This window comes from Danio rerio, chromosome 9 (genome assembly GCF_049306965.1).
Source record: "Danio rerio strain Tuebingen ecotype United States chromosome 9, GRCz12tu, whole genome shotgun sequence".
NCBI classification, from domain to species: Eukaryota; Metazoa; Chordata; class Actinopteri; order Cypriniformes; family Danionidae; genus Danio; species Danio rerio.
The window spans coordinates 55,483,573-55,510,727 of NC_133184.1; the positions used below are offsets into that span (position 1 = coordinate 55,483,573).

Genomic DNA, 27,155 nt, shown 5'->3' on the forward strand with positions numbered 1-27,155 from the left:
TTATATAAAATTTTATTTTATTCAATATATTTCATCTTTATTTTATACTTTTATTATTTAAAAAAGAAGATATTTTGAAGAATGCTGAAAACCTGTAACCATTGACCTCCATTGTAGGAAATCAAATACGGTATATGGAAGTCAATGGTTACAGATTTACATTCATTCATTTCTTTTCTTATTGGCTTAGTCCCTTTATTAATCTGGGGTCACCACAACAGAATGAACCACCAACTGATCCAGCATGTGTTACACAGTCGATACAAACACTCACATTCACACACATACACAACGGCCAATTTAGTTATTCAATTCCCCTATAGCCCATGTGTTTGAACTGTGGGGGAAACCGGAGCACCCGGAAGAAACCCATACCAACACGGGGAGAACATGCAAACTCTACACAGAAATGCCAATTGACCCAGCAACCTTCTTGCTGAGAGGCGATTGTGCTAGCCACTGCGTCACCGTGCTGCTCCTTACAGGCGTTCAGCATTTTTCAAAATTTCTAAAACGCTGACAGAAACACACTACATTAAACAAGGTAACACTTTAATTTAAATATTTATTTAATAAAGCAAACAGTAGATTAGCTGAGCATCTGATGATACAGTAACTGATCTGGTCCCTGGACACTCTTTAAAGGGGCAGTTCACACCAAAAATTAGAATTTACTCACCCTTAAGTGGTTACAAGCCTTTTTAAAATCTCTTTTATTCTATATGAAATATTGTACATTATAAAAAATTCAATACAAATATATAAATAAAAGAATACATTTTTATTAAATTAAATTAAATTATATTGTTATTATTTATAATATTTAAATATTTTATTCTATATAACATTTAGTCTTTATTTTATTATTTGCAAAAGAAGAAATTTTGAAGAATGAAAATTTGAATTTACTCACTATTTAGTCTTCCTCAAGTGTTTTCAGACTTTTAGGAGTTCTGTTAAACACAAAAGAAGATATTTTGAAGAATGCTGAAAACCTGTAACCATTGACCTCCATTGTAGGAAAAACAAATACTATGAAAGTCAATGGTCTAAAACGCTGACAGAAACACACTACATTAAACAAGGTAACACTTTGATTGAAATATTTATTTGAGGAAGCAACCAGTAGATTAGCTGAGCATTTGACAGCATGATACAGTAACTCATCTGGTCACTGGACACTCTTTAGGGGGGTAGTTCACACCAAAAAATTTAACTTACTCATCCTTAAGTGGCCTTTTTGAGTCTCTTTAATTTGATATAAAATATTTTACATTATAATACATTCAATAAAAAATAAATATAAAATTATTATTTTTATTAAATTAAATTGTATTGTTGTTATTTATATCTAATTATTTTTATTCTACATACAATTTATTCTTTATATTATTATTTTATTATTTACAAAAAAAAGATATTTTGAAGAATGCTGAAAAGCTGTCACCAGGTTGGTTACAGCTTCCATTGTAAGAAAAAACACATACTTTGAAAGTCAATGGTTACAGATTTTCAGCATTTTTCAAAATATCTAAAACAATGACAGAAACACACTACATTAAACAAGGTAATACTTTAATTGAAATATTTATTTGATGAAGCAACCAGTAGATTATCTGAGCGTTTGATGATACAGTAACTCATCTGGGTCCTTGGAAACTTTAAAGGGGTAGTTCACACCAAAAATTAGAATTTACTCACCCTTACGTGGTTAAAAGCCTTTTTAATCTCTTTTATTCTATATAAAATATTTTATATTAATAAAATTCAATAAAAAATTCAATACATTTTTTATTTGTATTAAATTATATAGTTATTATTTATAATATTTTAACATTTTAATTCTATATATTATTTAGTCTTTATTTTATGATTAACAAAAGAAGATATTTTGAAGAATGCTGAAAACCTGTAAACATTGACCTCCATTGCAGGAAAATCAAATACGGAATATGGAAGTCAATGGTTACAGGTTTTTAGCATTCTTTAAAATTTCTAAAACGATGACAGAAACACACTACATTAATCTAGATAACACTTTAATTGAACAATTTATTTGATGAAGCAACCAGTAGATTAGTTGAGCATCTGATGATACAGTAACTCATCTGGGTCCCTGTACACTCTTCAAAGGGGCAGTTCACAAAAAAAAATGTGAATTTACACACCCTTAAGTGGTTACAAGCCTTTTTGAGTCTCTTTTATTCTATATAAAATATTTTATTAAAAAAAATTCATTAAAAATTAAAACAAATGTATTATTTTTATTAAATTAAATTATACTGCTATTATTTATAATATTTAAATATTTTATTCTATATACTATTTAGTCTTTATTATAATATTTACAAAAGAAGATATTTTGAAGAATGCTGAAAACCTGTAACCATTGACTTCCATTGTAGGAAAAACAAATACTTTGAAAGTCAATGGTTACAGGTTTTCAGCATTCTTCAAAATATCTAAAACGCTCACAGAAATACACTACATTAAACAAGATAACACTGTAATTGAAATATTTATTTGAGGAAGCAACCAGTAGATTAGCTGAGCGTTTGATGATATGGTAACTCATCTGGGTCCCTGGACACTCTTCAAAGGGGCAGTTCACAAAAAAAAAATGTGAATTTACACACCCTTAAGTGGTTGCAAGCCTTTTTTAATCTCTTTTATTCAATGTAAAATATTTTATTTTAATAAAATTCATTAAAAAATTTAAACAAATGTATTATTTTTATTAAATTAAATTATACTGCTATTATTTATAATATTTAAATATTTAATTCTATATACTATTTAGTCTTTATTATATTATTTACAAAAGAAGATATTTTGAAGAATGCTGAAAACCTGTAACCATTGACTTCCATCGTGGGAAAAACAAATACTTTGAAAGTCAAGGGTTACAGATTTTCAGCATTCTTTAAAATATCTAAAATGCTAACAGAAATACACTACATTAAACAAGATAACACTGTAATTGAAATACTACACTTCCACATATCCCAGGACTACATTTTCATACATGCACTTCTTCCAGTCACGCACGCCTGTTCATTCATCTACCCTGATAACAATCACCAGCTGCACCTTGTCAGAGACTGATATCACACCACTTATAGCCACTCATGAACCCATCCAGTTGGCGGAGTCTTGTTTGCATTTTGTGACATTACAACGCGTTTCCCTGTCTTGTTTCTCCGTGTTAGACCTTAGCCTTGTTTTCCTTGTTCTCCTGTTTAGCCGCCTGCCTTTTGACCTGTCGCCTGTTAATACGATTACGATTTTGGATTTGCCTACACATACCTGTTTGCACCTGTATGACCACTGCTTGCCTGACGCTGAATAAACCTGCATATTGGATCCTACCTCCTGTTGTCTTCTGTCACTCCACCCAGTCGTTAGACAACCAGTAGATTAGCTAAGCATTTGACAGCATGATACAGTAACTCATCTGGACCCTGGACACTCTTTAAAGGGGTAGTTCACAGCAAAATTGTGAATTTACTCACCCTTAAGTGGGTTAAAGCCTATTGGAGTCTCTTTTATTCCATATAAAATATTTTATATTAATATAATTCAATAAAAAATTAAAAGTATTATTTTTATTATATTAAATTGTTATTATTTATATATTTTAAACATTTTAATTCTATATACAATTTAGTCTTTATTTTACTATTAACAAAAGGAAGATATTTTGAAGAATGCTGAAAACCTGTAACCATTGACCTCCATTGTAGGAAAATCAAATGCGAATACAGAAGTCAATGGTTACGGGTTTTCAGCATTCTTCAAAATTTCTAAAGCGATGACAGAAACACACTACAATAAACAAGGTAATACTTTAATTGAAATATTTATTTGATGAAGCAACCAGTAGATTAGCTGAGTGTTTGATGATATGGTAACTCATCTGGGTGCCTGGACACTCTTCAAAGGGGCAGTTCACAAAAAAATGTGAATTTACACACCCTTAAGTGGTTACAAGCCTTTTTTAATCTCTTTTATTCTATGTAAAATATTTTATTTTAATAAAATTCATTAAAAAATTTAAACAAATGTATTATTTTTATTAAATTAAATTATACTGCTATTATTTATAATATTTACATATTTTATTCTATATACTATTTAGTCTTTATTTTATTATTTACAAATGAAGATATTTTGAAGAATGCTGAAAACCTGTAACCATTGACTTCCATTGTAGGAAAAACAAATACTTTGAAAGTCAAGGGTTACAGATTTTCAGCATTCTTTAAAATATCTAAAATGCTAACAGAAATACACTACATTAAACAAGATAACACTGTAATTGAAATACTACACTTCCGCATATCCCAGGACTACATTTTCATACATGCACCTCTTCCAGTCACGCACGCCTGTTCATTCATCTACCCTGATTACAATCACCAGCTGCACCTTGTCAGAGACTGATATCACACCACTTATAGCCACTCATGAACCCATCCAGTTGGCGGAGTCTTGTTTGCATTTTGTGACATTACAACGCGTTTCCCTGTCTTGTTTCTCCGTGTTAGACCTTAGCCTTGTTTTCCTTGTTCTCCTGTTTAGCCGCCTGCCTTTTGACCTGTCGCCTGTTAATACGATTACGATTTTGAATATGCCTACACATACCTGTTTGCACCTGTATGACCACTGCTTGCCTGACGCTGAATAAACCTGCATATTGGATCCTACCTCCTGTTGTCTTCTGTCACTCCACCCAGTCGTTAGACAACCAGTAGATTAGCTAAGCATTTGACAGCATGATACAGTAACTCATCTGGACCCTGGACACTCTTTAAAGGGGTAGTTCACACCAAAAATGAGAATTTACTCTCTATTTAGTCTCCCTCAAGTTGTTACAAGCTTTTTTGAGTCTAAAAAAAAAGGCATTTTATAATATTATAATAGATTAAACGATACAAATTAAAATTGTATTATTAATATTATTGAATTAAATTATATTTTTATTTAATTCATTCATTTATTTTCCTTTGGCTTAGTCTCTTATTTATCAGGGGTCGCCACACAAAATGAACACAGAGGAAACCCAAACCAACATGGGGAGAACATGCAAACTCAACACAGAAATGCCAATTGACCCAGCCGGGACTCGAACAAGCCAATGTCTTGCTGTGAGGCGACAGTGCTAACCCCTAAGCCACCATACCGCCCGAGTTACAATTAAATTTGATAAAGTATTTGCTAAATAAAAACACCACTTATATTAAAAATAATGTGTTGTGCATCATTATACATGCACTCCATCCATCCTAATACTGAAACAGCAGGCATCACAAACTCAAAACAGTTTTAGTAACTAGTTTTTCCAAAAAAGAACAGCTTGAGTCTACTTTAAATCCTAAATAGCTTGACAAACTACAGTTTCAAGGTAGTTTCTGATTGCCGAAGCTCCTCCAGCCGTCAGTAAGCTAAAGCTCTACGCCGGTAATTTCTCCCCGGCAGCAGCGGCGCAAAAAGAAAGAGGAAAATAGCAATCTGGCACACCTGTTAAACAAACGCACTTAAGGCAGAACAGTAATGCGGCAGGCAAATTCAGATTGGCTGTAAAATCTTCATTTAGACAACAGCTCCGGGGGGATGCTCATTACTTCAGATTTATAAAGCATTCGTTCTGCTCTGCAAATGCATGAACATGCTCCCACATGCCGCAAATATGAAGCGCTTTGATAAAGAGCTACAACTGATTTTTTTTTCTTCTTCTTCATCATTTAAAAAAAGTTTTTATGAATTCATTAATTGAACTTGTGGAGTGTGGAGATGAATGCTGAACTCAAGAAGGCCTTCGTGATGAATATTACAGGTGTTTATTCACTCAAAGCTCAAATGTAGTGGTATTAAAGCGATGATTCCCTGCAAGCGCTTTTGTTTGTGTGTTAAAGGGCACCTATTTTGGGTCTGACTGCAGAGTTGCACTGGCACCTTCATGCATGCTTCAAGCATTAAAAGTGTCCAAGCAGATGTCCAAATTCTTTACATGCATTGACCCAGAGACTGTTTAAATCAGGGATGCCCAAACACAGTCCTGGAGGGCCGATGTCCTGCAGATTTTAGCTCCAACTTGCCTTAACACACCTGCACGGATGTTTCAAGCCTAGTATGAGATTGATTAGCTAGCCCAGGTGCGTCTAATTGGGATTGGATCTAAACTTTGCAGGACACCGGCCCTCCAGGACCGAGTATGGGCACCCCTGGTTTAGATGCATGTCACTGATGAAAATATGATGGATGTTTACTGTATGACGTCTTGTGCCCTGCAGGGCAGACGTCAACATGCCGTCACATTGAAAATGTACCCTAACGTCGTAAAGACGCTGCATTTTGTTAAGAAATGAAAATCCGGTTTATATCAGAAATTAACGTCAGCTCGATGTCAATGTCCAACGTCCAACCTAAAACCAACCAAATATCAACGTCTAATGATGTTACAGCTTGACCTTCTGTGGACGTTACCACTATGACGTCTATCAGACGATGAATTTTGGTTACCATAACTGATGAATCAATGTCAGTATTTGACGTCAATATGATGTTGGTTTAAGATGTTGCCTCGACGTTGGATTTTGGTCACTTTCTAGCAACCTAAAATCAACTAAATGTCAACGTCATTTGATGTCATTATTGGACATCAAAACAATGTTGTCCTTAGACGCTGGCTAGACATTGAATTTTGGTCAATTGACATCACAACCTAAATCTAACCTAATATTAACGATTTATGACGTTGTGTGCCTGCTGGGCAATAACTAAATGAAATACAGAATGTTACGTTTATACACACACACATCCACAAATTACATGTAAATGCATCAACTTTTTTACAGCATAATACTCACTACTCATGAGTACTTTTAAAAGGGCTACTTTTTACTCCTACTTTGAGTAATATTTACAACAGGTACTTTTACTCTACTTCCACTACATTTTAGGCAAGTAATGGTACTTTTACTTAAGTATGCTTTTTAGTACTCTTTCCACCACAGCTAATGAAAAAATGAAGGAGGTTTACTGTTATTCATTCATTCATTCATTTTCTTGTCGGCTTAGTCCCTTTATTAATCCGGGGTCGCCACAGCAGAATGAACCGCTAACTTATCCAGCAAGTTTTTACGCAGCGGATGCCCTTCCAACACACATTCACCCACACACTAATACACTACAGACAATTTAGCCTACCCAATTCACCTGTACCGCAGGTCTTTGGACTGTGGGGGATACCGGAGCACCTGGAGGAAACACACGCGGCAGGGAGAACATGCAAACTAAAAACACAGAAACGCCAACTGAGCCGAGGTTCGAACCCGCGACCTTCTTGCTGTGAGGCGACTACCTACTGCGCCACTGCCTCGCCTGAAGGAGGTTTACTGTATGATGACCGAATTGGCCTTAAAGACCCAGCAAGACCCCAAATACCCCAACATTGTGGGATAGTTGCAATTTGTTTGGAAATGAAAATCAAGTTGCCATCAAAACACAATGTCATGCTTACATCAATGTCCAACATCCAACCTAAAGTTAACCAAATGTCAACATCTAAAGATGTTACAGCTTGATGTTGTGTGGATGTTACCAACATGACGTCTATCAGACGTTGGATTTTGGTTGCCATAACTGATGAATAAATGACGTCAATATGACGTTGGTTTAAGATGTTGGCTCGAAGTTGGATTTTGGTCACTTTCCAACACAACCTAAAATCAACCACATATCCACATCATTTGACATCGTTATTGGACATCAAAGTAAGATCATCCTTAGATGCTGGCTACACATGAAATTTGGTCAACATCACAACCTAAACCTAACCTAATATTAACGTCTAATGGCATTGTGTTCCTGCAGGGCAAAAACTAAATTAAAATGCACTACAGAATGTTACGTTTACACACATCCACAAATAAATGTGTAAATCATTAGCTTTTTACAGCGTAATACTCTCTTTTACTCTACTTGCACTACGTTTTTAGGCAAGTAATGGTACTTTTACTTAGGTAAGATTTTTCAGTACTCTTTTCACCACTGATGCTTGCACTCTCACCGTACGTTCACTCCGAAAGCGGCTAGAGCATCCAATCCTCTGGCGACAACGCTGTCTGCTCTTCAGCTCCAGGGGCGACAGCGTCTCACTACATTGATCTCGTATTTAAAGGAACCGTTGCAGCATATCAGTTACATTCATGCATAAAACATGTTTCTAGCGTGAAAATGTTGCGCACTTCTTATCAAATTCATATAACAATGGAAGATCAAGTTGCGTTTGGTGTGGCTTTGCTCTATTTATCCAATATGTGTCCATATGTCTGAAATATCCTGAAGCAATACTGTTTTGTACTGTCACGTCGCGTGAGATAAACGATTTTTTTAAGATAAATATATATATATATATATATATATATATATATATATATATATATATATATATATATATATATATATATATATATAACATCAATGCACATCAGTAACTCGCCAGTAACTTATTTAATGTATGTTCCTGTAAGAAAACATTGTAAATAATTGGAAATCCGGCGACTGCAATCATCAAACCCTTGGGAACAACTGTGGTCGGAACCAAAGTTCACAGGTCTGTGTTCTCTGAACTCCTATCAAGCGGTGGACGTCTTCATTCTGATTGCTTGCCGCCGAACCGCGTCATAGCTCATTACTAGGGATGTAACGGTATTGTAAATACCGTCATACCGCAATATTAATTTTTTTCGATATTACCGTAGTCGCATGACTCGGTAAAACTATAGGTCTTCTGAGAAAATTTGCTCAGGCGAATGAAGCGAACGGGAGGTAGCGGAAACTACAATTCCCATCAGCCCAGGCTTGGCCGCAATCCCTTGCGGTCTGTTGTCGCTACAGATCCAGTAATGCGGAAATGGAGTGTGCTGCTAGAAGCGGGGATGAAAAAGAGCTGGAAAACCCTTAAGCGGGTGTTGTCGTCGCGCGCGTACTGAATAGCGGTGTTGTCTCGCGATTTCTTATCAGCTGTTTTGTCGCGCGCGTACTGAATAGCGGTGTTGTCGCGCAAGTTTTTATCAGCTGTGTTGTCGCACGCGTTCTGATCAGCTGTGTTGTCGCGCGCGTACTGTAAAGCGGGACGGAGGTTGTGTCGCGTCGCGGGGGCACTTTTGATCATTTTGGAAGGGAACTTTCTATCCAAGACTAAAAAGGGCATGTGCACTGCACAGGTTGAGTCCTGTGTGTGCACGTGCCTGCAAGTTGGGGAATACGACTAATAACAGTCATGGGGACTGCAGAAACACAGCACACTGTTCAGATTGATGCAGACATGAGACCTCTATCTCACTCATGGTTTGTCCTCTCAAGTGGGGGAAAGACAATGCACAACGTTACCCACTGCTGTCAACCTGGGCCAAGTCATATCTCTCTTGTCCCAGAAACCTCAGTCCCAAATGAGAGGGTTTTTTCTGTTGCAGGGGACATTGTAAATACCCAGAGATACCAGCTTTTACCAGATTATATTTATATGATAATTTTCCTTTAAAGCCATCTCTATCTAAGTGAGTGAGTGATTAAATGTTGAATGTGATGAGTTTTCAACAATACTAAATTGAAACTTAATTTTTTTACATGGTTTAATATTTTTTTGTTATTAAAATTGAAGTTCCTGTTTCAAAGCTTACAGATAGATGGCTAATTTGTATGTCATTGACACTTTTGGCACTTTTTTGGAGTATTTTCATAAGTTTTGTTTTTTCCTGTAAATGATTCAATAAATACCGTACCGTGACATTCATACCGAGGTATTACCGTACCGTGAAATTCTGATACCGTTACATCCCTACTCATTACCATAAAGTTGACTTGATTTCAACTCTCCTCGACGCCCACGTCGACGAAGACGCGCCGCGCTGCTCCTCGCTGCTTATCGCCGCCGGCTCTCATTGAAAATGAATGACTTCCGGCTACTTCGACGCTCTCGCCGCTTTCGGTGTAAACGTACGGTCAGGCACCCACCCTTCCTCTGCAAGTGACGTCATTTACAATCAATACCTGCACTCCCAGGGTTTCTGCAGATATTATAATGGCAAATTTAAGACATTTTAAGACTATAAAGTTTAATATCACAATATCAAAAACACTCATACACAAAGAGAGAATGCAAAAATCACAAAATTAGAGGCAAAATAAATGTATTCATATTGAACAATACTGAAGACAGGTTAGATGCATCATTAAACTACAGGAAAAACACAAACTAACATCTTAAGGCTGATTTATACTTTACAGCAGAGGGAAGCGCTGAACTGAACATGAATTTTCATCTGTACTTCACATTAACCTATTTACCTTATTCTTTGCCGACGAGCGGGCGCAGCCATTTGAATCTTTTTGGCTCGAGACTTCCGGTCTCATTCACTTCCATTCATTTTTAGACATTAAAAACTGCTCGTTTCGCTGTTTGATGTTGCAAACTGATATTTCCTTATTATAATATTCTACTTGGTCTGTATAGTCATGCAAACATTTGTTTGTAGAGAAAGTAGCTTGACCGTTTTCTGCCGTTTATTATTCCTAGTTATTTCTCCCATAGGCGACTAAATCGGAAGTTCGAAGACAATCGCGAAAACAGGCGCATTTTAGAATAAGGTCAATTGAACATTTCAGAACAGGCTTCAGAACATTTGGGATATAGTAGGCCTACATGACAACTTACTAGTGCCTTATAATAGGCTACCTTTATGGCTTTTGCTGGCTTATAAATTACACAGAACACAGCGCACGCGCAGCAGGCCGATACACAATCCAGCAAAAATACGTGGTATCGAACCGATATCTGATCCAAGTATCAGTGTTACGATTGAATGTCACAGTGTAAAACCAAAGACACTGTGACTATCAGGATCGGTGCATCCCTACTCTGAGGCCAGCCTGGGTTGCCAGGTTTGTGCAAAGCACTTAATTTGCTGTTCAAATCCAATCCTGCCTCCAATCTTCAGTGCTAAATTCACCCTCACCATCATAACATCACAACTGACAAGACAACTTTTCACCTCGACAAGAAATCTTGTCACACCCCAACTAATGCTGTTTTGTACAATCTCAGAAATAAAGGTAAGTTACAGGAGCTGTCACTGGGGCAGTACCTTTTTAAAGGATACATATTTGTACCCAAAGCGTCCACAGTGGTAACTAAAAGGTGCATATTAGTACCCAAATCAGGCCCGAATTGGGGGATTTTGCACAGCATATATATTCTGATATTGCAGGAAAGGGCATTGAGATGTTTCAAGAATAGTGGAGATTTAGCTATCCTTTAATGTTCTCATATTTATGAAAAACATTTGAAGTTCTAAAGCAGCTGTGTCCTTGACAAAGACGTGATAGTGTCATTAGAAACTGAATAAATATAGTCAGTCGTGAACAGGTGGGCCGGTCTAAAACTTGCAACTCAAGAGCTGAAAAGTCTCTCCGGTCCCACTCCGGCCCTGACCCAAATGTACCTAAAAAGTACCTTTGGGGCACCATTATGAACCCTTCAGGTATAATTATGTATCTTTTGAAAAGTTACTGTCCCAATGACAGCTCCTGTACCTTTATTTCTGAGAGTGTATAGTTGTGAGACTGACACTGATCACCTTCTATATAAAACTTACCGTTTTTTCAGCACTATATGGCGCACCGGATTATTAGACGCAATCTCAATTACAGGGACTATTTCTGTACTTAACCCATACATAAGGCGCAATGTATTATAAGGCACACGCTAAAACATACAGTCTATAAAAAAAGGTAAAGGAAGCAAAATAGTTACCATAGTTTAGGCCAAAATGCATCAACAAACAATAAAATAACATAAAATAAAAATAATTAATTAATTAAAATGAATATAAAACTATGAAAAAAAATTACTGACTACAATAAAAAAATCTAAATAAATAAATATATAAATAACAAAATAAATTAAAGCAAAATAAAGCAAAACAAAAATAAAAAACAAAAAACATAAATAAATAAAGCAAAATGAAGCCAAAAAATAATTTATTAATAAATCAAAATAAATCTAAACCTAAAAGTTAAACTAACTGAAATAAATAAATAGCGTAAAATATTTTAATTAATTCAAATAAATATAAAATAGTGAAGCAAATGACTGACTACAATAAAAACATTTAAATTAAATAAATAAATAAATAAAAGAAAATAGATTTTAAAAAACCAATTCAATGCATGAACACCAAATAAATAAATAAATAAATTAATAAATTAAAATTAAAGCAAATGAAAAAGCACTGAAAAAAACAACATAAAGTAAAAAAAAATAATTAATTTTATTATTATAAAATAAATAAAACAAAATAAAACAAAACAATTAAATGAATTTTCCTTTGGCTTAGTCTCTATTTCAGAGGTTGTCACAGCAGAATTAACCGCCTAAATTTAATTCAATTAAACAGAACAAAATGCAATAAAATAAAAATAAATAAAAAAAAATATGAATAAATTATTCACCAAGGCTTCAGACATCAACACATATGTCTGCCAAAATGCATCAACAAACAACTTGTGTGATTTTCCAAGCACACATCCAGTCTATAAAAAAAGGTAATGGAAGCAAAACAGTTACCGTAGTTTAGTTGAACTTTATTGTACTATTTAACAATACACTCACATTATTGTTTTAATCAGTCTTCTCCCACAAATCCATCAAAGTTCTCATCTTCTGTGTCTGAATTGAACAGCTGGGCAGTTTCGCCATCAAACACGCCCTGTTCTCTCTCATCATTGTCAGAGTCTCGTTGCTGGGTGGCTGTTCAGCAATGATGCCGGCTTTCACGAAAGCTCGGACAACAGTTAAAGCAGATACCTTAGCCCAGGCATCGACAATACATTCACATAAGGTGGTGTAAATGCCCTGGTAGGCAGCGCCAGGCGAGTAAAAGTGTGTTCACCATCTGTCATCCATTGCTTCGGATGAGACGCTAAACAGAGGTCCTGACTCTCTGTGGTCGTTAAAAATCCCAGGATGTTCTTCGAAAAGAGCAGGGCTTTAACCCCAGGCATCCTGGCCAAATTTGCCCACTGGCCTCTGTCCATCATGGCTTCCTAATCCTCCCCTTATCATGATTGTCTTCATCACTCTGTCTCCTCTCCACCAATCAGCTGGTGTGTGGTGTGCGGTCTGGCGCAAAATGGCTGCCATCGCATCATCCAGGTGGATGCTGCACACTGGAGGTGGATGAGGAGATTCCCCCTATGTGTAAAGTGCTTTGAGTGCCCAGAAAAGCGCTATATAAATGCAAGAAATTATTATTATTATTATTATTATTATATAAACTTGTATCTGCACACTACTGATTATTGATAGCAACCTGCACATATATTCATATATTGTAAATCTGCTCATAGCTTATCCAACCTGTATATAATGTTGATAGTACATCCATCTGTAAATATCACCATAGTTTTTCTATAACTGCACTTTATAACTTATTCCTGTATCCTGCACTTGCTGCTATTGCACTGCTGGTTAGACCTAAACTGCATTTCGTTGCATTGTACTTGTACATGTGTAATGACAATAAAGTTGAATCTAATCTAATCTAAAAAATTATTATCAACAACATTTTAACAGATTTTGGAACCGGATTATCAGGCGCACAGACGTTTTGTGACAAAAATGTAATGCTTTCTGGTTCGCCTTATAGTGTGGAAAATACGTTTTTTTTTTTTTTTAGTTTAGTTTATTTGTTTACAGGGTCAATGCACATTAATAAACATTACTGTAAAATGTGCCAGAATTAGCCAAGAATGGCTATTATTCATCCGTAGACCCTTTACAGAATGTTAACAAAGTCACACCTAAAATAGAAGCACAACATTAAACATTACATACACTTTCATAAAAAATACAGTTAAAAAAGTAAAGAAAAGAAAAAAAAAGAACAGACTGATGGCAGCAGAGGATAAAAAGCCAAAGACAACAGTACAAATGTGTCAAGAATACAGTACTAATGCTGACAATGCTGGTTTGTCAATAACCAATTTCTAACATGAGACTGAAAAGAACGAAAAGTGCATGATCTTCTAATTGTTGGTGGGATGGAGATCCATTCCCTTGCAGCTCTCACTGAAAATACAGATTGACTGAATTGACTTTTTTTGAGAGGAATAATGCAGTCCACTCAGTCACCTCCTCTAGTAGTTCGGTGAGCAGTCGTTCTAATATTTACAAACTGATTTAATGGTGAAGTCGGGTTATGTAAAGTCTTAAACATTAAACAGATAAGTACATATTTAATTACATTTCCCCAACTAAGCAGGTTGTATTTTTTAATATTAAACAATGATGATATTGAACTGATTTCTTATCAAGGGTTTTTATTAGGGATGTAACGGTATCAGAATTTCACGGTACGGTAATACCTCGGTATATGAATGTCACGGTACGGTATTTATTGAATCATTTACAGGAAAAAACAAAACTTATGAAAATACTCCAAAAAAGTGCCAAAAGTGTCAATGACATACAAATTAGCCATCTATCTGTAAGCTTTGAAACAGGAACTTCAATTTTAATGACAAAAAAATATTAAACCATGTAAAAAAAAATAAAGTTTCAATTTAGTATTGTTGAAAACTCATCACATTCAACATTTAATCACTCACTCACTTAGATAGAGATGGGTTTAAAGGAAAATTATCATATAACTATAATCTGGTAAAAGCTGGTATCTCTGGGCATTTACAATGTCCCCTGCAACAGAAAAAAAACCCTCTCATTTGGGACTGAGGTTTCTGGGACAGAGATATGACTTGGCCCAGGTTGACAGCAGTGGGTAACGTTGTGCATTGTCTTTCCACCACTTGAGAAGACAAACCATGAGTGAGATAGATAGAGGTCTCTTTGCGGTACAAGTCAATGTCTGCATCAATCTGAACAGTGTGCTGTGTTTCTGCAGTCCCCATGACTGTTATTAGTTGTATTCCCCAACTTGCAGGCACGTGCACACATAGGGCTCAACCTGTGCAGTGCACATGCCCTTTTTAGTCTTGGATAGAAAGTTCCCTTCCAAAATGATCAAAAGTGCCCCCGCGACGCGACACAACCTCCGTCCCGCCCTTCAGTAGACGCGCGACAACACCGCTCTTGAGTATGCGCGCTCAACTCCCCCTCCCCGCTTTACAGTACGCGCGCGACAACACCGCTATTCAGTACGCGCGCGACAACACCGCTATTCAGTACGTGCGCGACAACACAGCTGATCAGAACGCGCGCGACAACACCGCTATTCAGTACTCGCGCGGCGACAACACCCGCTTCAGGTTCGATCATTTCCAGCTCTTTTTGATGCCCGCTTCTAGCAGCACACTCCATTTCTGCATTACTGGATCTGTAGTGACAACAGATCGCAAGGGATGATGGCCACGCATGGGCTGATGGGAATTGTAGTTTCCGCTACCTCCCGTTCGCTTCATTCGGCTGAGCAAATTTTCTCAGAAGACCTATAGTTTTACCGAGTCATGCGACTACGGTAATATCGAAAAAAATTAATATTGCGGTATGACGGTATTTACAATACCGTTACATCCCTAGTTTTAATGGGTTGTTTGTATAAAGATTTAAGTGGCTTTAGAGTAGTGATGCTGGCTTGGGACCAAGTGGTTAAACAATAAGTGATGTGAGAAATGATCATGGCGTGATGATAGATTAGGGCAGCCTCACATGACATCTGATCACGAATAAATCTAAAATTTGCTAAATTTTAATTCTTAAAAAATAAATTCTTCATGTGCAAGCGGGCACAGCCATGTTTTTGGCTCATGGCTTCCGGTCTCATTCGCTTTCATTGATTTTGCAGTACCTGCAAATGATTCTGCTCATTCAACCACCTCAGCAGATGCTGCAAACACTTTAACACACAGCCTCTCATGACTCGCTATGAATAAAACCGAGCAATCAAAGCTGCACTCGTGTTAAATTGTGATTATATTGCATCCGCACACGCAATCATTATAAGATGCGCTCCAATGTTTAGATGCCTTTCACTTGTAAATGTATTCCTCCAGAGTTGTGGCCGAATGTGAGAAATAGTTTCCTCTGAATGCGATTGGAAGGCGGGAGAGAAAAAGCGATAGAAGAGCCGTTTAGGATGAATGCCAGAATGCCATTGTAAAATAAAAAATACTCCTTAATGTACACTTTATTCCAAGCATGAAGATAAATAGTTTTGGCTGTGAATATATTGAGGATCCCGACAGTAACATGTCCAATATAGCAGCACCATTGTGGTCTATTGAATAAAAATCCTTCCCTGTGGCGACCATTTTTTTTTCTTCAAGTAGATAAATGTTTTCAGCGCGGGATAAGAATGCACGGGCGCACAAAAAAACTGCATTAAACTGTAATGTTTGTCAAGGAGTCTGATAAAAACTTCACAGTCGCCATTCTTTCTAATGCCAGAGCCCCGATTGGTGCTGCGAGGCTTTTTTACAAGTTTAGCAGGCCTCATCTCCAATCTCTGACAGCAATATGTGCTACACCCTGACACACACACGCAGACAAAAAAAAACCCTGGTCACTCTATATATGGAAATCACTGTCTTCGGGGCAGGGGGAGAAATGTAAAAAGGTAAGATTGGCACTTTAACCTCGCCGGCCCCCTGAAAATATGTTTTAGTCTGATACATTATACTGCCGGGAATTATTTATCGAGAAGATACAAGCTTGATATTTCCAAAAATAATGAGATGTTGGGGTGGCAGCTGGAAGGTTCCGGTCCAGCGAGCAGCGTCTGTGAATCAGGGGAAATCCAGTAAATACGGCAGCAACGGGACGGGGCCATGTGGAGAATGTAAAAGAGTGGAGATGTGCGTCTTTTACGCACCAAAATCATCAAATATGGCCCTCTGTTCACTCAATTATTCATGCTAAACGACAGGATGCTGTTAAAACAGTGAGCAGAGGATTGAGTTTAAACTCTTTACACATACATACGGTCAAAAATGAGACTTTTGCATAGATAAAATTAATATTAAATAGTAAAGTGTCTATTTTATGTTAAAATTAAACATTAAAATATATAATAGAATAGTCGATCAATTTAAATATGTGTAACTTTTTGGGTAAAATAAGTCATAAACATTTATTTATTAATTCATTTTATAATTTTGGTGCCTTTCTGTTAATTTTCTGGCAAAAAGAGTCAAGATGAGAGTCTTTTATTTACCAAAATCATCATATATGGCCCTCTGTTAACTCAATTTTTCATGATTAACGACAGGACGCTGTTAAAACAGTGAGCAGAGGATTGAGATTGAGAACTTGTTACACATATACAGTCAAAAATGAGACCTCATATCAATATTTGCATAAATAAAATCAATAATAAATGGTAAAGTGTCTATTTTATGTAAAAATAAAACATCAATATAGATTATAGAATAAGCAATCATATTAAATGTGTAAAAATTGGGTGACTTTGTTTCTTCTTGTCTCCTACAGACCAAAATCATCAAAAGTGGCCCTCTTTTAACTCAATTTTTCAAGCTAAATGACAGTACGCTGTTAAAACAATGAGTTTCAACTCTTTACACACATATACGGTCAAAAAAGAGAAGACTTTTGCATACATAAAATGAAGATTAGATGAAAGTACTGTCTATTTTATGTTAAAATGAAAGATTAAAATATTTAATAAAACAAGCGATCAATTTAAATATGTGTAACTTTGGGTAAAATAAGTAATTAAACATTTATTTATTTGTTTATTTTATAATTTTGGTGCCTTTCTGTTAATTGTCTTGTAAAAAGAGTCAAGATGAGTGTTATTTATTAGCCAAAATCATCATATACAGTATGGCCCTCTGTTAACAAAATTTTTTCATGCTAAATGACAGGGCGCTGTTAAAACAGTGAGCATGGGATTGAGTTTATTGAGTTAATTGAAAGTAATTAAAACAAATAAACTGACTAAAAAAAAATAAATAACAAAATAAAAAATAATTAAATTAATTAAAATGAATATAAAACATATACTATATATACACATACATATAAATAAATAAATATATATATATATAAAAACTAATTAATTAATCAAAATAAATTAAAACAAATAAACTGACTGAAATAAATAAATAGCGTAAAATATTTCAATTAATTCAAATAAATATAAAATAGTGAAGCAAATGACTGACTACAATAAAAATCTAATCAAATAATAAATAAATAAATAAAATAAAAAAATAAAAAAATAAATCAATGCATGAATGCTAAATAAATAAATAAACAAAATAATTAATTAAAATTAAAGCAAATAAACTTACTGAAAAAATTAACAACATAAAATAAAAAAAAATATTTTAATTAATTAAAATAAAATAAATAAAACAAAATAAACTAAAGCAATTAAATAATTTTTTCTTTGGCTTAGTCTATATTTCAGAGGTCACCACACAGCATAATGAACCACCTAAATTTAATTAAATTAAACAAAACAAAATACAATATTATAAAAATACAATAAAATATAAATAAATTATTCCCCAAGACTTCAGACATCAACACATCTGTCGGCCAAAATGCATCAAAAAACAATAAAATAACATAAAATAAAAAAATTAAATTAATTAAAATGAATATAAAACAATGAAAAAAATGACTGACTACAATAAAAAAAATCTAATCAAAATAAATAAATATATACATATATAAATATAAATAAATAAAAAAAGCAAAACAAAAATAAAAAAACAAAAAATAAAAAAACATAAATAAATAAAGCTAAATGAAGCAAAAAAAATTTATTAAAATTAAAAAATCAGTTACACTAACAGTTAAACTAACACAAATAAATAAATAGAGTAAAATATTTTAATTAATTAAAATAAATATAAAATAGTGAAGCAAATGACTGACTACAATAAAAAAATACAAATTAAATAAATAAAAGAAAAGAAATTTTAAAAAACAAAATCAATGCATGAACGCCAAATAAGCAAAAGAAAAAATAACAATAATAAATTAAAATTAAAGCAAATGAAAAAGCACTGAAAAAAACAACATGATATAAAAAATATAAATTTAATTCATTAAAATAAAATAAATGAAACAAAACAATAAATGAATTTTCCTTTGGCTTATTCTCTATTTCAGAGGTCACCACAGCAGAATGAACCGCCAAAATTTACTTAAAATAAATTAAACAAAATGCAATAAAGTAAAAATAAATATATAAAATATAAATAAATTATTCACCAAGGCTTCAGACGTCAACACATATGTCTGCCAAAATGCATCAACAAACAACTTGTGTGATTTTCCAAGCAAACAAAAAGCAACAACCTCGGCCCTGCAACCTGCATCTCACTCTCAAGCATCTCATTGTGGCATTCTCTGCAAAAACTTAAGTCCTGTTTCTGATTTATTTCGACATCTCCTTGAGCCCTGTCACATCCGCAGGCCTGCCATTGTTGTGTCTGAAAAAGGCCTTTTATTTTGCCTGAGAAATCTGCCGTCCCAGAGCTGGTGATTCTGGAGATCGTCATTAATCTCCACGGCCAGCCCAAACCACGCTTTCTTTTACCCTTTTTTTTAGAGGGGGATTCATTTCTTTCTTTTTGATGGGAATTGAATTTGATACTGCATTGTTAGCTGTATGGGTTTCTGACAAAGGCCTGCGATCCTTTCTGTGTGCGCACACAATCAGAGAGACCCAATTAAATAATTTGGTACAATACGGCAGAACAAAAGCCTACAAGAGAGTCTAAAGTGAGGGAGGCCTCGCTCTGCCATTTGCATTCTTACCTCTTTTTTCCTCCTTCTCTTGTTAATTAATTTGCTTGGAAACCGTCGGGGGGAGCGAAGGGTACAATAGACCGCCGAGTCGTTCATTTCAAGTGTCGCTGCGGTCGCTTTATATTCCGACGATGTGCTAAATCAACATTTTACAATAGGAATATTCTTTGTAATATCTCTGGAGCGCTGATAATGATTCGGAGGGCAGGTTATGAGGGTATTTAAATGACGCCGCTGTTTATTGCGTGTCGGAAACCGTTGGTGACTTAGACCTTCAAGCATAGGAGGGTTTTTTTTTTTTTTAATCGTGCGTGTCGTGCATTAAAAAGCAACGATGGGTTTTTATTATACATGGAAATTCATATGAATGAGAGCTGGTGAAAAGCAATATTTATTTTTGATTCTGATGGAAACCTGGATAAACTCTAAGGGCTCTATTTTGACGGTCCATGCGCAGAGCGCAAAACGCAGGGCGCAAATGATTTCAGGGCATGTCAGAATGCATTTTTGCTAATTTAAGGATGGGAAAATACGATTTGCGCCGCTGCACATGTTCTAAAAGGGTCGAAGTCTAAGTGGAAAAACTGAGTATTTCACAAGCAAACAGTTCACAGCTTTTTAACAGAAAACTGTTAAACAGAGCATCTACTGCGTGAGAACGAGAGATAAATGATCTACTTTCACATACTCTTTGATAGGGAAACCTTTAAGCACAGACATCAATTAGTCCATAAATAAATACTTTTGTTTGTTAAGATTCGTTTCAAAACTGTTTCTAAATTCAGTTCTTATTTCCAGCAAACGAATAAATGAATAATAATAATGAAATGTGCTCAAAAACCTGAGTTATATCCTAAAACACATGCTGTGCCCCATATGGTCTAAAACCTGCAGGTGGGCAAATCTAAGCTTGTTTTTAATAAAACAAATATAAATATGGATATAATAAATAATACTGCTAATAATAATAACATTATACAAAAGCAAATTGTTATGAATGAACTGAAAAAGCCTCCCGAGATGAAGAAGACATAAAAGCAGTGATTTTTCATATTTATGTAGGCTAGAAAATAATATGTTTTATAATATTTTAATCCTTTATATTTATATTCTATATCTATTCTTATTATATCCTATATATATATCCTTAATATTTACATTTTTTCATATGTAAAGATATTTGCCTATTGCTCTCCTGTGTATTAAGCAGTGTGTAAGCGAGGCGCAACTCTGCGCCGGAGTTTAGACCGGGTTTGTTTTGGTCTAATGAAAAATCTTTTTTAGTTTCTCAAAATAGCAACGCGCCAGCGGTCCGCCTCAGAACGCCTTCCTTTTTAGACCAGAACGCCTAAGGGCGCACATATGAGCGCTAATGCATTTGCTATTTAAGCAGCGTAGCGCAACGCCTCAAAATGACTCTTGCGCCGAGCTGAAACTAGCAAAAGACTACTGCGCCGCACCTTGCGCCACACTGCACCGGGTGTATGATAGGGCCCTAAGGATGCTTTTACATCTGTAGTTCGCTTCATTTGGTCCGGACCAAGGGTAATACATGATACATTGTTGCATTTTCTGCCGTCTTTGGGTCGTTTTCACACCACACTGCTGGCTTTGGTCCGAACCAGTTGAAACGAAACTGCTTCTTGATTGGTCAGAATTCACGTGCGGGAAAATGCCAGTGAACTCCCGCAGGCAAACAAAACCGGCAGACACAAAATGCCGTTTTTGCTCTGGAGGGACGACTGCACTGACTGACTGTATCCCTGCTTTAGACAAACTATACATTACGAAAATGAAGCGTAGTTTAATGCATCGCTCGTCACTTTAGGAGGAGTCGTGAATTAATTTAGCTAAACTTGATGACATGGTCATCTTGCGGAAATATTCCCTGTGTTGGTGTGGGTTTCTTCCGGGTGCTCCGGTTTTCCTCACAGTCCAAACACATGTGCTACAGGGGAATTGATTAACTAAATTGTCCGTAGTGTATAAGTGTGAATGTAAGAGTGTATGGGTGTTTTAGAGTGTTGGCTTGCGGATGGAAGGGCATCCACTTCGTAAAACATATGCTGGATAAATTGGCGGTTCATTCCGCTGTGGCGACCCCTGATGAGTGAAGAGACCAAGCTGACAAAAAAATGAATAAATGAATGAATGAATGAATGATTTGAATGTCTCTAGACTATTGATTTTTAATGCACTCTCAGGAACAAAGGTGCAAATGGTGTGCCATTTCAAATGGTTAGATTTAAAGTACAAAATACACTCATCAAAATATTTTGTGTTGCATGATCAAATAACTTATTTAAAATAAGCTGAAACAACACAACTCTTAAGATTTAGTTAGAACAACTCAATTGCTTTGTGTTTAATCCACTTAAATCTATAAAAACTAAGAAGTTAGTTAAGTTATGTTTAAATATACACTCACCGGCCACTTTATTAGGTACACCTGTCCAACTGCTTGTTAACGCAAATTTCTAATCAGCCAATCACATGGCAGCAACTCAATGCATTTAGGCATGTAGACATGGTCAAGACGATCTGCTGCAGTTCAAATCGAGCATCAGAATGAGAAAGAAAGGGGATTTAAGTGACTTTATACATGGTTCTATAAGTGGCATGGTTGTTGGTGCCAGACAGGCTGGTCTGACTATTTCAGAAACTGCTGATCTACTGGGATTTTCACGCACAGGCATCTCTAGGGTTTACAGAGAATGGTCTGAAAAAGAGGAAATATCCAGTGAGCGGCAGTTCTGTGGGTGCAAATGCCTTGTTGATGCCAGAGGTCAGAGGAGAATGGCCAGACTGGTTTCAGCTGATAGAAACACAACAGTAACTCAAATAAGTACTCGTTACAACCGAGCTCTACAGAAGAGCATCTCTGAACACACAACACATCCAACCTTGAGGCGGATGGGCTACAGCAGCAGAAGACCACACCGGGTGCCGCTCCTGTCAGCTAAGAACAGGAAACTGAGGCTACAATTCACACAGACTCACCAAAACTGAACAATAGAAGATTGGAGGAATGTTGCCTGCACTGATGAGTCTCCATTTATGTTTGATGAGTGTCTCGTCTATCAAATCTGAGCTTTATTTTGTATTCTCTATTGGATTCGCATCAGGTGATTGGCTGGGCCATTCTACAGCTTAATTTTCTTTCTTTGAAAGCATCTGAGAGTTTCCTTGGCTGTGTTCTGGATCCCTGTCTTGCTGAAATGTTCACCCTGGTTTCATCTTCATCCTCCTGCTAATGTAGATGCTGGACTGAAGCAGCTGTTATTAATATACACTGAGGAAGGGCAGAGGGTTGCTGAAGAACTACTGAGAGATTTCAGCTGCAGTCTGGGCTTTCACTGCTGAACTACACCTCCCTTTCTTCATGTGTTCAACACTTTTTCCCAGTGTCATTTCATTTTATTACTCATGACTTCATTTGTCAACTAATTAGTTTTGTTTTCTTTGCATATATGGATTTCTTTGGTGATCCTCATGCAGTTAAAATATCAAACCAACAGTACTTTTAGAAACATGCTTTCTGTAAAAAATGGTGACGTGTTCAATACTTATTTCCCCCCACTATATCCTTTGCATAACATACAATTCTTCTTTATTATCGAACACTTTGGGAAGTCAGGTCTCTTAAAGAAATGGCTTGAATAACTGCAACGGCCTGTGCAAGTTCTACAAAAGGTGCTCAGATTTGATTAAAAGCAGCACAATTAGCGGCGCTCGGGACAGGTGTAATGTATGGAGGCGGGGGATCGGTACACATACGGTCCTGTCTGTTTAACACTGGTGGGCTTTTCCACGCTCAAGTGCGGTAATTGAAAGAAATGAGCCATGCAGCCAGAGCATTAGCGCTACCCCAGGAGATTGCACAGCGGGAATGAATGACTGACACACACACACACACACACACACACGCAGGATGGTTTTGTTACCCTATAAAGGTGTGGATAATGTTTACAAAAATCACAGTTGGTTTCAATTTTACATGTCAGGTCTGAATTAATAAATGTTTTATTGAAATAAATCTCTTATATGCTTAGCAGAGAGTAATTTATTTCATTAAAAATACAATTAAAAAAGCAGGAAAACTGAATAGTATTACAGTTTGAAATGATGTGAATGTGTTTAAAATGTTAGCCTTTATTTCAGTGATTCAAAGCTGAATTATCAGCATTATTAATGCCCATGCATGTCACATGATCTCTCTTTAAAAAAAAAAAAAAAAAACATGATTTGATGATTACAACATATTTCTGCTCGCTGTTGATGTTGAAAACAGCTCATATTTTATTAAAGAAAACGTTCGTCACGAGTCACAATTCTTTAATGAAAAGAAGATAATGCCACTTTTGATGAAATTTCCTGCTGATTAAAAGTTAAAACTTATATAGTACAAAATTACACAATAATTAATGTATTTAAATACTGAAAATAAATATTAAACTTTTTTGCATGCAATTAAATTGCATTTTAAAAAAATAAAAAATCCTACTTCTAGAGCTGGGTATCTATGGGTGATTTCGATCCCAGTGCTAAATCAATACTTTTAAAATGTGCCGGTGCCAAAACAGTGCCTGAACACAAAACCATGGTGGATGACTCTTTTATTTGACAAAAAACGTATATATTTATTTTATTCAAATAAATTGAACAATATGATTAAAGTGTAAAGCACACATTAATTCACATTTTATAGATTTGATTTGAATTGCATTAATACATGTATTATGATCATTTTTTTGCTAGAATGAATTTAAGATTTGCATTATGCAAGTAACATTACATTGACTTACTACTAACCAGTGGAAAGGCTGTCATCAAAATCAGTGAACTCCTTTTTTCTGGGTTTGGGGCTTGAGGCTACAGTTACATGGACATCAGTGATCTAATGATTTGCCTTAATCTGAATAAGTCAATATTATGATGAAGCTGTTTACATGAGTTGCTTTTTAAATGTTCCTTTCATGATCCTGTTGTGCATGTTATAGCACATACAGTTGAAGTCAGCATTATTAGCCCCCCTGAATTATTAGCACCCCTGTTTAATCTCCCCCCCCCAATTTCTGTTAAACAGAGAGCAGATTTCTTCAGCACATTTCTAATCATGATAGTTTTAATATCTCATTTCTAATACCTGATTTATTTTATCTTTGCCATGATGATCTTGACTAATAGTTGACTAGATATTTTTCAAGACACTTCTATACAGCTTAAAAAGACTTTTAAAGGCTTAACTAGGTTAATTAGGTTAACTAGGTAGGTAAGTGCAATTAGGTAAGTCATTGCATGATGATGGTTTGTTTTGTAGACTATCGAATAAAATATACAGCTTAAAGGGGCTAATAATATTGACCTTAAAATGGTGTTTAAAAATTTTAAAACTGCTTTATTTTAGCTAAAATAAAACAAATAAGACTTTCTCCAGAAGAAAAAAATATTACCAGACATACTGTGAAAATTTCCTTGCCCTGTTAAACATCGTTTGGGAAATATTTAAAAAAGAAAAAAAAATTCAAAGGGGGGCTAATAATTCTGACTAACGTCGTGTAACCAGGCTGTGCACATTTCCTCCAGAGTTTCATGTAATTTCAGGGTCTTTCATTTTTTTTACTTTAACTGCAGTTCAGCAGTTTCACTTTCACTTCATTTCATTCATGCCCCATGACAAACTGAGGTCCTGGGATTGGCGGATCAGCTTCACGTCACTCCTCTACAAGTGCAGTCAGAGCAGCTGTTAGCAACGTTGCCTGCCTGAATCAAACAGAAATGAAGAGCACACAGTTCACGCCTGCTCTCTAAAATAACATCTGACAAGTGTCGTTTACATATATTCTAAAATAAGCATGTGTAAGTAATATAAAACGTTCACACATCTTTAGCTAGTTGGTTATTTGCGATGTAGAATGTACAGAAAGCAGCCAGATAGTGAAACTGCAGCGCTGCTGAAGATTCCGGCTGTTTACAGTAATCTGACTGATAAATAATAATTTGTAGCTAAATTGTTAGCAGTGCCAAACAGCATTTCCCATTGCAGTGTTTTCAATTTCAAAAAGGAAATTTTACCAGTGGTGGCCGGGAAGTGCAAAACAACATTACAAAGTGAGACAAATTTACATTATAAAAAACAGCTTTGCTTATCATCAGACACAATACATAGGAAAAACTATTTTACCAAGGACGAAACAAATTTACATTTTTTTGTAGTCCCTAGGGGTGTAATTATACACTCAGCTCACTCAGATATAATGTTCGCGATTCAATATGTATCACGATATTTGGAATAAAAAATTTAAATGAAATTCAAATGCAAATTTGATTAAAACAGTTTTTTTTTAAATTACCAAGTATTTGGTAACACTTTATAATAACTACACACTATAAATCATTTATTAAGCATTAGCAAATAGTGAATTCATTAACTGTTAAGCATTAACTCTACATTAATAAACGTTAGTAAGCAGTCTATAACTGCAGCTACAAATGCTGCATTCTTGACTTATAAGCAGCTATATAATGTGCTTAATGATTGTATTTTCATACTTAGTTAATTATTTATTTTTCATTACTAAATTAAGTATCGCATTATTTACAAACCGTTTGTATTTAAGAGTAGTTGAGGGTTTTTAGGATCATTCAGAATGAGTTAGTAAATGATTAATAAACTATTGAAATCAACATTTTTATGTCTTATTATTCAGGCATATACTAATAGTTAACTAATATGTTAATAAATGCTTTATTAACTCAACTTCATGCAGTTTTGTGACTAGGGTTGTAACGGTATGAATTTTTTACGGTATGATAATCGTCTAAAACAATACCACGGTTTCACGGTTTCGCGGTATACGGTATGTTACAAATGTTACAAAATAATAGAACAGTGAAGCAAATTTGACTTTTTCCAAATAATATATTTTCAGTTACTATAAACAACAACACTTACAATGAACAAATAAAAAATAAGAAAATAATAAATAATGTGTCAAAGTCCAAATAAAGTCCAAATAAACATGGTGCAAATCCTCAGTAAAAAAAATAGATATAAATATTTACTATACTATAAATAGTTACATAACGAAACTAGATTCAATATGGAACATCCTTAGGTTTTATGTGCCAGCATGGATATGGTTGTCTGTGGATATGGATTTGGATATGGTTGTCTGCAATGCAGACAAACAGCTGCACCTTCATTTGCGTCTTTTGAAAACAGCAAGAGCAGCAGTTCGTCTTTGCTGTGTCACTGTTTTGTCATGTTTCTGTGCTGCTGTGCATGCAAAAGTACTTAGTATGAGAATTATTTCATGCAAAACTTTTTTTTTTTTTGCGTTTTATTTAG

At 35.3% G+C, this 27,155-nt stretch overlaps 1 long non-coding RNA gene across 2 annotated transcripts in view; it reads right to left on the reverse strand.

The window, feature by feature from the left end:
- The window catches only part of LOC137496512 (uncharacterized), a 104,809-nt gene that overhangs the window by 4,903 nt on the left and 72,751 nt on the right, over nt 1-27,155 (reverse strand). Inside the window, exon 4 of one of the 2 annotated variants that reach the window (XR_012385710.1) lies at nt 24,404-25,567. The exons of the other annotated variant lie outside the window; for it this stretch is intronic. This is a non-coding gene — a long non-coding RNA (uncharacterized lncRNA). Of the gene's footprint in view, nt 1-24,403; nt 25,568-27,155 lie in introns of those variants that run through there. 2 annotated transcript variants of the gene reach the window in all.